Source organism: Lagopus muta, chromosome 1 (genome assembly GCF_023343835.1).
Source record: "Lagopus muta isolate bLagMut1 chromosome 1, bLagMut1 primary, whole genome shotgun sequence".
Classification (NCBI taxonomy): Eukaryota; Metazoa; Chordata; class Aves; order Galliformes; family Phasianidae; genus Lagopus; species Lagopus muta.
The window spans coordinates 185918071-185935228 of NC_064433.1; positions in this window are offsets into that span (position 1 = coordinate 185918071).

Below are 17158 nucleotides of genomic sequence, written 5' to 3' on the forward strand. Positions count from 1 at the left end.
TTGTTGGTGCTCGATCTTCATGTTTACAGTTCTGGATGTCTTAAGGGCAATTGTATGGCTCCAATTAACACAATTCCTGACTTTCTTTCCCTGCACAGTAAGATGATATCTCCATTTTCCCCATGCTTACCACTCTATGCAATTTTAGATGCATAATCTTAACACTGGCAATTCTCAGCTGATTTTTAATGTTTTGTACCTACCTAGGCACTTCTCCCCAGTGGTATCAAGCTGCCAATTACATTTTCTCACCCAAGTCCTATTATCTGAAAATTTAAACTACAGTTGGGCAGCATGTGATAGACCTTCTCAGAATTCCCATCAGACTGGTAAAGTCGTTAAATGCTGTTGAATTTTATGCTTTCAAATGCAGAATAAGATAACACCTGTTTCATTCAGAGCCTTGATAGTAAGAACATACACGGAAGATGCACGAAGAGTACTGATGGATGTCTTCCTCAGCCTCAGGGAATTAAGCTCCCATATGTGCTATGCAGAAGGGTACCCAAGCCATCAGGCTGGTGGGATGGAGGCAGCATCTTCCCTTCAGTGAAGTTATGATGCTCTGCTTTCCTTCTACACATGGATTCATTTCAGGATAACATAAGGGATAAGATAACTCTGAGAGCAGAGGGCAATAGGATTTCCAGTCTCTATTCCGCAGTCTTTGATGTCTGTCTAAGACATTTGATTCTAAAAACAGACATAGAGGTGTTAATGTACTGTTGTTGCTGCTTTTTTTTTTTTTTTTCAAGTCTCTCAAATTCAAATTAGTTTTTTATTTTTAAACTGCCTTTGTCTCCTCAATTGCTACAAAGAACCATGGGTATTAGTCCCACAGGAAAAGCAAATGAAAACAACACAAAACAAAAAAACACAACTGCCTTTGCCTGCTTATCTAGGTTTCCATGGCTCTGATCACTTCAGGATTAGTAAAAACAGTAATATTTTCCAGAATTATATGAGAATTGAAAGATAAGGGACATATTACGGATCTCCTTTTCCTGGCTGGATTGGAAGACATTGCAACTTGCCCCTGACACCACTGAAGTTTTTTGACACTGATTTGTGAAGTGCCCTTCTTCAAATGGAAAATTCCTCTTAATAATTTATATAATTCACTGTCATTAATTGCTCCCTTTCACTGACAGATCAAAGACAAAAATGTTTAGGCTGTGATTTACCATGTTGGCTATTAACTCTCCTTTGCTAACATAGTTTGAATCACCAGCCTTCCCAGTCCAGTTGCCAAATCCAATTAAGGTTGGAAAAGACCACTAAGATCCTCTAGTCCAACCATGAACCCACCACCACCATGCCCACTGAACCATGTCATTATGTACCACATCTACATGTTTCTTGAAATAGTGACTGTCACATCCATAAGCAGCCTGTTAACTCACCAACAAGCATCAGCTGGGCTGTTTCTTACCGTGACTTTCTTGCTAAAGGCAGCTTGCTGTATGACTCCCCAAAGCCACTATTCTGCCTTCTTTCAAGTCCTTTAGAATCAGTATTACAAAAGAACTTGGCGATACTAATGGGCTTGTACCATCTAGTGCATTTATTAAATCTCTGATATTTCCTTCCGCCATTTCAGTCCATCTTCTTGTTTCTTTCCTATTTTTGGAAAGGATGGAAAGTCACAGTAAAGGATGACGCTAGCCAGGTTATGTTCTGATCATGAGTGGTTACTTAGATATACATAATACTTCTGTCATTCTCCTGGTTCAGTCACTCATTGGTAGTGTGTCTTGTAAGTGTGTTTGTTAAGCGTAAACAGATGAGTCTTAGTGTAAACCAGTGGTGCCTTATTGCTAGATCTTTTCCGTATTATGTTAGCTTTATTATCTCTGGAATGAAACGAATGCAAAAGCAAACTTTCCAGCCCCTAGGCTAGGTTACCCCAAGGAACTGACATTTTTGGGAAGTTTGTTATTCTATTCAGGGTTACTTCATTCTAGTTCACTAAAATAACATGACAAAATTTAATGTAACAAAGAGGTTAATAGCAAACAGCCTCTGAAACTTATACTGCAAAGTGTTTCCTTTCTTCTTTTGCATGGTGTGGTAAAGGCAGTAATTATACATCAGCTTATGACTCCTTTGTGTTTCTTTCATTTACAGTGTTTGATAAACAAGAGAAATACCCGACGACATGGGAACTGGATTGATCAATTCAGTGCGTGTGTGATGATCCTTTGGAATTTCATTGTCTGTGCAAACTCAAAATAATGCAAGTGATGAAAGGGTAACAACAACTTATCTGCTAAGAAATGTTACATAACACCAACACTTTGTCAATTATTCTTGCTTTTAGAAAGCGCAAGTGCCATGTGAGTTGTGTAAATTAATGCAGAGCACCACTGCAGCTCTCCAACTGCTTTTTAATACTTTTTCAGTAAATCTACACATGCAAGTCATTCTTGCTGTCTTTGTTCTTGCAGACGGGAGGCTGTGAGAGCAAGAAATGTTCCTTGGAATACATGGCTATTTGCTTTCTGTAAACAATAACGTTTCTAAATAGCATTTTTTAATTTCTGTAGGAAAGACAAAGAATAAAGCTCATTGAGAAGCCTAAAGTCAAAGGTTACCCTGCCATTCAATAGACAGTGCTGAATTCTATCATTTAGAAATTAAATGAACAGCAGGTAAACAATCAAAACACTCCCCAGCACGAATGAGAATTTCTCTGTGGTAGGTACAGATTCTTTGTTTGATGAGAACAATTTTATTCCCAAGTTCTGGGAGTCCTTTACTTAAAGAGATGGATTGCATATATATGTTTATAGGTACAGCAATCATGAAAAAAGGAAATGGATGTAAAAAGTGTTCCTATTAGGTATTTAAAATTGAAAATGATGACACTTACAAATACTGTGGGACATAAAGTAAGATGATATAAGTATGAAATGCATGCCATTAAGATGCAAATAGCAAAGAGATCTCATTATCAGTAAGTGTATATTTGTATTTGTACACACACAAGTGAACATAATGTGAAATTATGTGACACAGAACTGTAGGTCTAGGGTTGTGGCTGTGCAAACATCTGGACGACAGGTTGGCCATGAGCCAGCAGTGTGCCCTCGTGGCCAAAAAGGCCAATGGCATTCTGGGGTGCATTAAAAAGAGCGTGGCCAGCAGGTCGAGGGAGGTGATCCTTCCCCTCTATTCTGCCCTGGTGAGGCTTCATCTGGAGTACTGCGTCCAGTTCTGGGCTCCCCAGTACAAAAAAGACAAGGATCTCTTGGAAAGAGTCCAGCAGAGGGCCACAAAGATGGTGAAGGGCCTGGAGCATCTCCCCTATGAGGAAAGGCTGAGTGAACTGGGTCTGTTTAGCCTTGAGAAAAGACGACTGAGAGGGGACCTGATCCAGGTTTATAAACACCTGAGGTGTGGGGGCCACAGTGGTGAGGCCAGTCTCTTTTCAGTGGTACGTGGAGACAGGACAAGGGGAAATGGACATAAGCTGCAGCATAGGAAGTTCCACACGAATGTATGTAAGAACTTCTTTACAGTGAGGTGACAGAGCACTGGAACAGGCTGCCCAGGGGAGTTGTGGAATCTCCTTCTCTGGAGATGTTCAAGTCTCACCTGGATGCCTACCTGTGCGACCTGCTGTAGGGAACCTGCTTTGGCAAGGGGTTGGTCTCAATGATCTCTAGAGATCCCTTTCAACCCCTACAATTCTGTGATTCTGTGATCTCACTTGATGCACAGGGTTTGCCCTGGAAGACAGGCTGACCTCTTGTAGCAGTTCTGGGTTAGCACTGCTAATGAGTGATGCCCATTTTTGTGTTTGAGGGGATGCTGCGAGCATGTCACTGCTCAGCCCATCTCAGCACATCTGCTGCCCTTTTAACATACCCTACCAAACATCCTACTAATCAGTGCATAGCAAAAGATGACTGCAACAATCTAATGGCACTACTGCTTTCAGCTAAAGATGTAGTTCTGTTAGAGCAACAGCTGGTGTTCCTCAAACACCTATGAGATAAAAATATATTCTATATTCCTGTTTTTTCTAATCATAATAAACCCCTTAGAAGCAGTTCTATAGATTTCTAGGTAGCTCTGGCTGTAGGTAGAGATCCCGTTCTCCTTCTTTTCTTCCTTCCCTTCCCAAAGTTGCTAAGATGATAAAATGTTCCTTGGGAACTTTATCTCATGGCCGGGGCTGCAGGAGGCTGCTGGGAACTCCATGTTCCTCATCCACTTTTTCAATGTGCAGGACTGCAAGCATCTACCATTCTTACTTCTTGAGACTGCTGATCTCAAATGCTCAGCAATACTACTGTGGGGAAGGAACAAGCATTACCTCTTGGGGAGGAGGGTGCGGATGTGTCCTTTGCTTCTGCTGCAGTGTTCTTCCAGCTACAAGAGAAGGAAACCTATGCAGACACCTGAGGAGAGAAAGGAGAGAGATCTTGCAAGGGCAGTTGGTACAGAGACAGAACAGTCATGGATTCTACTCTAGGCTTTGACCTCATCTACAGCATGTGCTACTGCTACAGCATTATTTTATTGCCCATCGTGTTTCTTTCAGAAGTGGTTTAAAAAATAAAATAAATGTTTTGCAGAAAACATTGTTATTGTTTGAATCACAATGAAAACTGTCTTCCAAATTTGCACCGAAGCAGAAATTATGAAGATCTTGTTTTGGAAAAAGATAAAGTTGTTTTTAATTTTTATTGTTATATTTTGTAACATCTCGTTAAAACAGACCACATTTTCTTGAAACATTTCAGAACCTCAGAAGAAAGCACTGTGAAATTCTGTATTTCAAATTACAACAGTCATTGAAGATTAATAAAAACCTCTGATTTTATGGATGCATCTGCTTCTATTGTGATGGTGTGACATGTCAGACAAAATAAGATGAGTACCTGGTGAACTAAAATTTAGTGAACAGCTGATTTCAACAAGTTAACTTGTGGATGTGCTACTGAGCAGCAATGCCAGGAGGTGGGAATGCAGATGGGAACTGATGCCTTCTATTTGTGATCCCCCACACTTACATGACTATGTAAGTGCTCATCTTCCTTCTCAGTGCCTGAATTTTGCACCATATTGGGTGAGAGCTTCAATGGCATATCCTCACTCCAACCAACCATAAAAACTGTTGGTAGGGAAGTAGAGCTTAAATCTCCATGAACTGAGGACAAAATACTTATGCTCAGCATCACTTGCCACCCAGAATAAGCTGTAGGTCTGACCTAGTGGTCACCCTCCATTATCCAGGATGCATTCAATTGTTTTCTTGCTCCCAGCAACCACTACTGCCATGGCTTTGTTTTGGTTTGTTGGAGTGAATTGATCCTGTTTGCAAAACCACCTCATAGAGGATCTACTTCCCAAAAAGAGCTGAGTACTTTCCAACTGCTAGAAATAGATCAAATTGCTCTGTCTCTGGAAATTTTAGGTGAGCAGCCGAAGTCCCCAGATTCACTCAGACAGCATGTCTTGACAGAAGAGGTACCCAGGACAGTCTGGATGACACAAAGCTCAACTTGCAGAGAAACCTGATGAGACTCTATCATCTGTGATTTCCTTTGCCATTGTGCCATAAATAAGGAGAAAAATATTGTGATAAAATGCAAGCAAGCAGCAATGAGCTAATAAAAAAAATTTTCTGCTGAACTCATATAAATTTATGTATTTAAGAATAGCAATACTGTAGTGTTACAGCACCCTCCTTGTAGACGATGGAGAATGTTATCTGATGAAAAACACAGGACTGAAGAATATTTCCTTTGGGAAGCAATTTAATTAGAGAAGAAAAAAACCCATATTTTCACAAAGAACTGACCTTATCTTATTTGTTTGTTTCTTTTTGCCTTCAATGGCGGCCATTTACCTTTAACTGGCAGGAAAATGTTATTGAGTTTTATCCCTGACAAGTGTATTTCACTTTCCCTTAGTCTCTTTTAATCAACTTAGAAACTTTGCTTTCTCTTGAATTATTGAAAAATGTGGCTGCTTGCTGACCTTTGGATTTTAAATATTTTTATAAATCTTTTGATACCAGAGTATTGAAAATTAATTAGTTAATTAGTATAGTTGATACCACAATTCATATTTTTGGCTTCCAAAGCATATGGTGATAACTTGAATTCCACTGAGGACATAGGGCAATTAAAAGAACATCCAAAAAATCTGCTCAAGAATGCTTGGCATATCAATCACCATATAAATGATTTAATGTGTTTCAAATTGTGTATGTGAGAGACAAAAATTTTGCTTTTCAATAACATTTCAAGAGTGAAACTGCTTTAAAGCAGCAAATTACTACATCAAGAGGAATTACTGATGTATTTCCAGAAGTCTAGCATAATTGAAAATAGATGCTATTCATCTATTCTAAAGTACTCATAATAGTTTAAGCGAACAAAAACAAAACAAAACAAAACAAAACAAAAGGATGAATAATGATAGAAGAATTCTTACTTTATGGAAAAAAAAAAGTTATTTTATAAAACTTGTTATATATTTTCCTTGAGATGAAAATTTGAATTACTGAACAATTATTTTTGAAAGCACATGAATCGCAGAAATCATGACATTATTATCTACACAATAACTTGTATTTTTTTAATTGCTGGAGCTATTCACAGAACGAAAAAATGATTGAAGAATAAATCAAGCTCTAACTTGATGGAAAAGTATTTATTAAAAACGCTTGTCCAAGAAGAATGTACACTTCTGTTTTCTGAGAAAAGGATCTAGTTCTTGTCCTTAGTCCATACTTGTTTCAAGAAAACCACCATCTACAGATCTTGATAATCTTATTCGAAGAGTCCCAGCTTTTCAATTTCTGCCATTTGTTTCTTTTGTTTTTAGCTCTAACATGCAATGTCAACTTAATTCATTTTTACTGTGAGCAGGTCAAGATTGGTTATCTCAATTCTCTGTGTGAAGTTGCATATGGAGCTGTATGTCCAGCTGTGGCCCCAAAGCCATAGATGCACTAGAGAGAGTCCAGGGAAGGGCACAGGTTGGAACACTGGAGGTTCCTTCTGAACACCAGGAAGCACTTCTGTGCTGTGCGGCTGATGGAGCACTGGCACAGGTTGCCCCCAAAGGCTGTGGGGTCTCCTCCTTGGAGATCTTCCAGAGCCACCTGGACATGGCCCTGGGCACCCTGCTCTGGGTGTCCCTACTGGAGCAGAGGTTTGAACAGATGGACCTAGAAGTCCCTGCCAACCTTGGTCAGTCTGTGAATCTGAAATCGATATCTAACAAAATCTTGCCTTTTGACACAGTTGTGTGTCCCCTTTTCTGGGGATTTTTCTTTTCAACGGCCTTTTTTGACAATCTCAGTGACTTCTTACACTTTTCCTAAGTGAGGGAAATGAGGGAAGTGACTTTGGTTACAGCCCTTGGATGCAGTGAGGTTTGACATAATCCACAGTGGCAGTGTTCTCAGAGGGAAGCCTTTGGAAAACACATTCTGGACTTCTAATACAGAAAGGTGACTGCAGCAATGTTTCAGAGGCAGCATGTAAATAGGGAAAACGAGAACACTGTGGTCATAAAACATGACTGGCGAGTACAGAACAGTTGTGGAAATAGTTCACTGAGTAGGTGTGACTGCCCTGCAAATATACTTCTCAGCCATGGAACTGGTCTCACATAAAAACAGCCCCAATCTTTCATGATGCTGCTGGGTTCTTCAGTTTAACTACTCTCACCAGAAGCACTGTTCCATTAATTTGCAAAGGCTCATATAATACTTGTGGCTCCAGAGGAATTAAGAAAATTAACTGCAATGTACGTCCTTATTATACAATGAGGAGGCCTTCCGCTTCTTCCAAAGGAGTGTCTTGCAAGAAAGCCCAAAGTAGTTATAGATAACAAAGATTCATCCTAACTTTTCTACTAGAAACACCAAAAAAAAATGGCATGGTCTGAAAAAATGTCATAGCACCAGTTGCATACATATCTATCTGTGCAAGCAAGTCATAAACCTCTAGATTTCCAGTAACACTTAAACGTGCTATTAAACTTTAAGTGCTTTCAAAATGAAAGCTCCCAAGCCAGCAGCATTTTGTGTCGGGTCTGTCACGTATTGGCTGCCTGTGATAAATCTGGCTTTGCCTACATGAAGTACTGAAGGGAGAACGAGGAGAAGTGCTGGCCATGTTTTGTTAAACTGGCATAATTATATGAATTTCAGTAATGTTGCTTCTCATTTACTCCTGTGCAGGACTTTGATACAACAAAGCGCTTACATATGTGCTGAAAGCACTCACTGAGCAACAAAATCCCCTTACTGAACTGTAAGCAAGTTAGACAGGACCTCACCGTATCTGCTTGGGTGTTTTGAAGTTAAATGTGCACTTACAGCCTGATGGATAAAAGCCTAACTGAACACAAGAGGGGATTCAGTTCTATCCCCTATAATCTCCTCTATAACATTCATAATCTTTTTTTTCCCTCTAAACTATCCTGCCCAATCTTGTTTATCTTGTCTTAGCTCTAAATGCAGTGAGATCCACAGAAGGCTCCAAGTGCCGTCAGGCTTCATCAAACTGAGCAGAAGTTGGGATAGTCTTAACTTGGTGAGGTTGGCTCTTTATGTTGTTGTATGAAGTGGAGAATGCAAGTTACATCCTTTTGTGAACAGATGTTAGATTTGCAGTGCCAGGTAAGAATATTTAGTATTACTTTTGTATGTAGTTGAATTCTGGAGTAAAAAAAATGTGGAAAAAAAAATATTGTGACAATCATGGGATCATCCTCAAGAAAATTCAAGAGGGTTTTAAACAACAGAGTGAGAGGTGCTGTGATCTACATTAAATTGAAAATGAAAACTCAGACACAGCAATTGTGACTCACGTAACTGATAACAATATGGAACAAACGCTGAAGTGGGACAGAGGCAGGTCCCTTGCCATTGCCACGTGACTAATTTCTGGAAGATGTGTTTGGACTGAAAGACATTTTCTAAGCTGGATCATTTAAGAGTTCTCTAGGTACTCTGCAGGCATTACACAGTCCTTTTCATAAAAGAATAGAGTGCTAACATTTAACAAGTTCTTATTTGCCCCTTAGTCTCCCTGGAAAGCAGTTCCAGAGCTTTTCTTCTGGTTTTCAGGCTAAATTTAATAATCACAGCATAAATATTTACTCATATGCTGGTATTTCCTTTTATTTAAGGAGTGGTAGAGTTCTTCTCCTCATTAGTGTTTACTCTTCTACTGCCAACTGTAGTTGCTTTGTCTGAATGAACCCCATACCGCCTTTTTTCTCCAGACTAAGCAGCTGAGCAGGTGCAGATGAAAGCATGGCAACCTCAGCCCTTCTGCCCTGGATCTGTACTGTCCTGGCACACCCCAAACATTGTTTATGTGGTGGTGGTTAGGACTTTTTTCATTTGTTTTGTACATTTTCTGGTGTTGTTCTAAACTTCTTGCTGCACGTGGGCATTTGGAGATATCTGTCTCTGGCAGTAGCATGCATCATGCTTCAGATTCTCTGTACAGGCAGCAAGACTCATCTTGAAGGCAGCCTGAAGGCATCTTGCAGAAGGCAAACTTTAGGAGCTATTTAAGATAAGGAGGGGAGAAACACCTAAATTGCCCTCTTCTGCATTCCCATCTGAATATCTTTCTCAAATATGGAAACAGCAGTGAATTTCTGTGGAAGCAGTTTAACTTAGTGATTTGGGCAAGCTTTACACAGGCAAACCTAACTCCAGATTAAATAAGAGTAACACAGCTGGCCAAGGCACTTTTACAAGACGAGCCTGAGGTGCGACAACGTGAAGAGTCAAAGAACGAGCTCTAGCTCAGGACGGATCACCTTGTTGTATTAAAGTGCTTTTCTGATTTTACTCTTTGGATCACAGCTAAAAGTCAGCTTTAGTCCTGGGAGCTCTCTGTTAGTCCCATGCCCTCCTCTGCCCCTGCCATTCTGATGTTTTCCTGCCTTGCTAACTCTGCAGTAAGAGTGCAAACGCTAGTTTGGCAGAGTTAAAGCAGAAGAATGCAGCCATATCTCAGATCTGCAGCTTTGATGCTTTTAACTTTACACTATTATGACGAAAAAGATTTTCCAAGAACTGGGCAATTACGAATGTTTAGTCAACACTGATATTTATGATACTTGCAGAAGTATGTTGTTATATTTTGTACTGTAGCTTTTAAGAGTCTCTGTAAACTATGCTCTGTAAACTGTAAGAGCTGCAGTTTGTACAGTAATTGCTTAAACTGTTTCAGTTAACCAGGTTTGATGTGTTCTCGATGAGCCCCCCAGGAAATCTGGAGGCTGCAGATTATTTGGCACTCACCTTTCTGTCTTGGCATGGAATAAGGGTGCCTGGCACAAGGTTAGCATACACTATGTCACCTTGGATGCAAGCTACAGAGATGTAAGGGAATGTTTTATTTCTTGTCTTAAATATTGCTAGGCACTCTTAACCAGCTTCCCCCTTCAACTTGAGAAGTGACTGTGCTGATGTGAAGCACTTCTTGCCCAGTCTTTACTTACTTCATGGACTGTTCAAAGACTTGGATATTAATAATTCTATTAAATCTCTGGCCTCTCTTTGAAGGATACTGCATATTTATTAGGTGCATATCACATGGGATTGTTATTCGGTGGTGATGTGTTACTGCAATCATTCAGAAACAATTTTTCCACACCGACTCTGTTTAATAGCTTTTATTTGTGGTCTGGAAGCATTAGCACAAAGCTGTAGCTAAATTGGCAGATGCAGTGTCTTGGCATATAGACAGAACAGTGTCCTGTAAAGCATTAAGATACAAATAATCCTCCATGTAATATTAGCTAGACTGGTTTTGAACTATTAAAGAAAAAAGTTTTTTCCTTTCAGAATGGAAGATGAAATGTCTTCTGAAAGATCTACAACTCTGGAAACTCTGCCCCACAGAGAAAAATTAAGAAATGAATTTTTGATCTATTCAGTTAAGCAGGAAACAGATAAAAAGGAGACATGACAACGTTCTTTGCAACTGAAGAGAAAAAGGATTTTGGAGGGTAGATTTGTTTCTGTATAACAGCAAAATACGTGATAATGCTTGTGCTCCCATTATGGTTTTAGTCCTGTTGGGTCTAAAAATGTAGTGTATTCAGAAGAAAGGAAAACAAAGAATAGTTAATAAATAGTTAATAATTTAGCTTTATACCTTGTGTTTATATTGTTCTTGGAGCGTTTTAAAATAAGGCTGGCTCTTTTTTCCAAAAAGAACAGCCTAACGGGGAGTTGGTCTGCCAAATACAAAAATAACCTCTGGAATCCCTGTTTGGGGGAATATACCAATTATTCCGTTCACCTCTAAAACCAATGCAAGACACATTTTTAACCACTGCGCTGTTCTCAGACCTGATCCCCACTCACAGTGAAGTCAAGGAAAGGTGCATAAATTCTGTATGGTGGATTGATCCTAAAGCTTCAACCAGGCACGAGGTGCTGTGTTTATTACCCCTAGATATGTGGTTCAGTTCTGTAGCAAGTGTTCAAGAAGGTCTTTCAAACAGTTGGAAAAATAAATACAACTGACATTTCTCTTACATTGTCGTGGAATGCACTCCAGCTGTATTTTTTATACACATTTTCCCCATGTGCTATGTGCTTGCATTCTTTCATGATGAACGATGCTGCTGTGTGTTGGAGTTGTCATGCTATCTTTCTTGTTTGGATCAGGAATGTGTAGGTCATCTGAGGACAGAATACTGTAGGACCTTCTGTTACATTTTTCAACTTTATGCTCGTAGCATGGAGCTGAGCAGTGGCTCAATGGCTTGGTTTGGGGGAGATTTTCAGTTGAAGCGAAGTATAGCCTGCCTTGTTGCTGCTTTCACTGTGTCTATGAGAGTCAAGGATCAGGTCTCTATCTGATGTTGTTTGATTCCTCGTTTCAGGTCTTCATGCACAGATTTGGCTTTCCTTACCTTTTGGCACAGGTAAGGCAAAGTGGGGTCTGGGCCGTGCCAAGTGCTCCTACACACCATAGAAGCAGTAAATAACGCACTGCCATGAATCACTGTGGCTTCATTGAAACTAATAAACCTGTCTACCACCCAGATCTGGGAGAGCACTTCACATAAAGGAGTCCTCCAAGTCAGGCAGGGAGCATATGAGACAGAAAGTTGATCTCATGGTATGCAGCAAATGTAAATATCCAGTTTCAAAATAGGAGAGAAATGACACAATGTGTAGTGCCATAAAAGCCATACGTCATCTCACAGTATATTACTCAGATGGCACAGATCATAATAGTGACGTATTTTGATTGCTATTTTACACTTTTTTTTGTGACTAAGCATTGGATTTAAAGTGACAGTGATTAAGAAACCTGTCTGAGATGGGAATGCAATGGCTTCAGTGCATTAAGAAAGGCTCAGCTCTCCGGCTGTTGGGCAAGTGCTTTAATCACTCAGCTGTTGTGCTGAAACTGCACTTTTCCTGTTCTCCATAACAAAACCAGTAAAACATTTCCTTCTCTTTCAACCAGCCCAGTGTTGGAGGATAAATACTGGGCGTAGTAGTTCAGCACCTTTTGGGATGTGGGCAGAATTTAGGGGCCTGACAAAATCCAGACTGCAACAGAACCAATGATGACCCCAGTTGGCTCCCCAGACTTGGGGGACAGAGTTGTTCTCACAATATGGGCAGCCACTGCAGGACCTTGCAGGATGATCACTGCACACTGACATGGAGACATGTAGAAGTTCAGGTGATTAGATTCTGGATCATTCTCACATAGTTGAGGAAAATTTATGTACTCAAAGTCTTTTAAGCCTTTAATATTAGAAACGTAACATGCGAAGCAGTGTACAGCACCTGAATAAGTTCTGGGAGAATAGATTTGTGTGTTACAGATGTTGGGAAGCAGACTTGGAAGGTGGATGTGATGTCAGGGGACAGCTCCTGCAGTTAAAATAAGCTTACAAGAAAAAACACATGCTCTGTTCTTAAGAGGGATGCCTGTCTTGACAGTGGTCTGTCCAACTGGTGGAGGACAAAGCAGAAGTTAATTGTAACTGGAGAAATGATCTTTAGGAAGGCAAGAAGAGATGAGCTGGTGCTGATGTTTAAGAGTCAAAAAACTTCTCAAATCATTCCAAGTATAACTACCATCTGTAGCCATTTCTGAGTACTCTTACTAAGAAGTTTAAAACTCGTATATCTGGGACAGTTTAAACAGAGAATGAAGACACAAAATTTGCTGGGAAGGAGTGTTGATTCAGCCACTTGCAAACTCAGCTTTTTCTATGGAGGATGAACAAAGTTGTGCTGAAGTCTGACACTCATCTCTGCCAACCTGGGATACTGATTCAAAACGCTTGGATGTTTGCAGGGAGAAAGAGAAGGAAATGTTTTCATAGAATTATAGAATCAAAGACAAAAAGACATTCCTTGCTCTGTACATAGGAATGGTGGAGGATCCAATATCGACAAAAGCATGAGTCACATATTCTACATGCAGTACGGAGCTTATAAGTGGGCAGTGAAGTACAGTTGCTGGAGCGTGAGTCATCAGCTTCATGTGAGTGGGCAGTCAAATCCTGCATAAGCTGATTTTTCGGAGATACATCTACAAGTATTTTGAAGTATAGTACATGGCAGGCATGTCCAACTCACAGCCTGCATGCAGCCCAGCACAACTTACAATGCAGCGTGCTCCTGCCCCACACCATTGTGGAGGCAGCACACATATACCAGCAATGATCAGACACTGGTGTGCTACTAACCAGGACAAGGAGAGGGAAAAGTGCAGTGCTAACTCAAGTTATGGAAAATAATTTTATGCATTTTGATTCACTGGCTAAACACAGTCCTCTGAACAGCAACAAATATGCAGCCTTGCTTTCCATTGTGATAAAAGAATTTGAGAACCAGCTTGAAGATTGCAAAATATATATATATATGTACTTTTGGTCTATTTGTCACTCCATTTTCTGTTGGAATAAATGCATGACCTGCAAATTTTCAAGTGGAATTTATAGAGTTGCTATCAGACATTCAGCTCAAAAATCTGATCATGTCTCCCTACGGGGCTTTCAAAAGACCTATCTTAACTGAGAGAGAAATATTCCTCATTTCACAGTCACACTTTATTCATGCCAGTATTCCATTACATTTTGTGGCTGTGTGACAGATGGCAGCAGAGGGGAAGTCTGACAGAATGGCACCTGACATGAAAGAATGTATGAAGTAAAGGTGTGTCACTGAATTCCTCCATGCAGAAAATATGGCACCCACTGACATTCATCAATGCTTGCTGAATGTTTATGGAGACCAAACAGCGGATGTGAGCACAGTCAGGCAGTGGGTGGTGTGTTTCAGCACTGGCAACAGCAGGTCACCTCCTCACCTCCACTGGTGCAGGCTTTTATGAGGACAGCATACAGGCTCCTGTTCATTGCTTATGAAAATGGAGAGCTAATGGTGATGACTACGTTGAAAAAGGTGTTTTATAGCTGAGAATTTACTCTATCAGTGTTACTGTGTTTACTCTATCTGTTGCAGTTTCCACGGAAATGAATAAGAGACATCAATCACTTTTGGAGTGACCTACATATTTGCAGCCCCAGACAATTCCTCTTCACTCAGTGTGGCCTGGACAAGCTAAAAGGTTGGACACCCCATGGTCTATGGCACAAGCAAATTATTTTGGTTTTGTCTGCACTTGCTGTGGCATACACTTTAGTCAAGGCCCCACATTATTAGGCATGAAACATCCTACAAGTTTTATTTTCTGTCATTCTGGCTTTGATGTACTTGTCTAGGAAAGCCACATCACCTTGTTCTCTGTAAGCAACTTCCATGTCTTTTACACTCTAGTAGAAAGATGGAAGTGAATGGAAATAGCAAACAATACATAAGCTAAAGTGTTTCTTCTGTGGTTAGAGCTGCTTTGGCATCAAACTATGGTTCTGGTGAGTTTTGAATTTCAAAGTACGCATTTTCCTTTTCACTAACTCTCCTTCTAGTGTCATTTGATGATGGAAAATAATTGCACCCCTCTGTCTCACTGATCCAAAACTTCACTTGCAGCTGAAGGAATTCAGCTACTTTCTAAGACAGCCAAAAACTCCATCTAAGCCTCACAACATCTATGTCCTACTTAGTCCTTAAACTTCAGGCTTCTTATGGGCCAGGTACTCTGTCCATCTTCAAAGGGACTGGAGAGGAAGATGGGGCCTAGCTTTCTCTCAGTTTTCTCTGGACCTTAGCCATTAGAATACAATCTTGCCCACATGTGGACAGTGATAGGACAAGGACAAATGGGTAGACAGGGGAGGTTTAGGTTAGATATTAGGAGGAAGTTTTTCACCCAGAGGGTGGTGACACACTGGAACAGGTTGCCCAAGGAGGCTGTGGATGCCCCATCTCTGGAGGCATTCAATGCCAGGCAGGATGTGGCTCTGGGCAGCCTGGTCTGGTGGTTGGTGACCCTGCGCATTTCAGGGGGGTTGAAACCAGATGATCATTATAGTTCTTTTCAATTCAGGCCATTCTATACTTCTATCATTCTACGTGTGCCTCTTCCTTATGGACATGGTCACATACCCAGTTTTAAGAGGTGGATAACCAGCTCAAGTTGGACAGGATAAGAACTCTTTGGGCTGCTACTCAGACTTAACATCCCCTAAAGAAACAGCCTTGCTGCTGATGTCTCAAAGAGCAGCCTGAGAAGCATGATGCTTGCTACAGAGATGAAGTTCTCCAAGTGAGGAGGCTGCATTTAAAAGCTACTGGAACAAAGATTTTTTCAAGTTTTGGCATAAAGGCTAGTACCCAGAGCAACCCTCATCCAACAAAAAACTATGCCAAACCAAAACATGAAGACCACCACAGAAAGCACACTGATTGCAAGGTAGAGCAGTCATAACCTGAAACATTCTGAATGCGGAACTGCTGTGGGTACTCCTCCCTGGGGCTGGATCATGCCCCATCCCTGTAAATGGTGAAAGCCAGGGTGGATGGCGCCCTGGGCAACCTTGGCTAGTGAGAAGTGTCCTATCCATGGCAGGCTGGAATCAGATCACAAAATCACAGAATGTAGGAATTGGAAGGGACCTCTAAGGATTGCTGAGTCCAACCCCCTGCTAAAGCAGGTTCCCTAGAGTAGGTCAGACAGTACAGTGCCCAAGCAAGTTTTGAATACCTGCAGAGAAAGAAATTCCACAGCTTTCCTGGGCAGCCTGTGCCAGCATGCTGCCAACCTCACAGAAAAGATTTTTCTCATGTTTATACAGAACTTCTATACTAGTTCGTACACATTGCCCCTTGCTCTGCCACTGGGCACCACTGAAAAGAGCCCAGCCCCATCTACTTGACTCCTGCCCTAGATATTCATAAGCATTGATAAGATGCCCTCTCAGTCTTCTCCACACTCAAGAGCGCTTGGTCTCTGTGGAAAGTGAAAGTGTTGTTTCTGCATTGAACACTGAAAAGGGCAAACGATCTAAAAAATTAAGCAGTAACGTATCCTTAGAAATAGCTGATTTGGAAAGTAAGAATACCATATATATTTTAGTAACATATTTTAAAACATAGTTACTGGATTACCTAACAAATTATTTCTCACAAAGCTGCAATAGATTTTAAATGTTCTAAACAATGTGGGTATAGTATTCTGAACTAAGAAACATATTGTAAGGTTGTTCATTAGACCAACAGAAGCGATATACATTTAACAGACTTTCAAGGAGTCAGGGTCTTTACACAAAACAAAACTGTCCCACCTTGTGGGAATGTTAGGATGCCATAGGCGGGCACCAAGATACTCCCCTCTATCCTCCTTCCGAGCTTATTTCTACGCAAGGACAGATGAATGACCAGAACAATGACCCAGTGTAAAAGGGGTACAAATGTTAGGGGAGTAATTAAACAATTAAGAGGCTATGTTTATGTTGCAAAACAGACATCCGACCAAACGTTTGTTAAGAAAGTAATTACTAGAAGTCAATCAACCAATTAAAATATTTGTGTTTGGAAGGCAAGGATTTGTGTGTACTTGCTATTTGTATGATTAGTGAAGCGTCAGGAAAGAGTGTGAACCTACAGTACTCAGCCAGTGAGGAGCCAGGGGAGAAAGAGATCAGCATCGGGCAGTAGGGGATAAAAGACATAGCACTGGTTTCTCTGGGCTCTCCTGCTTGCAGGAAGCCTGCCATTGCA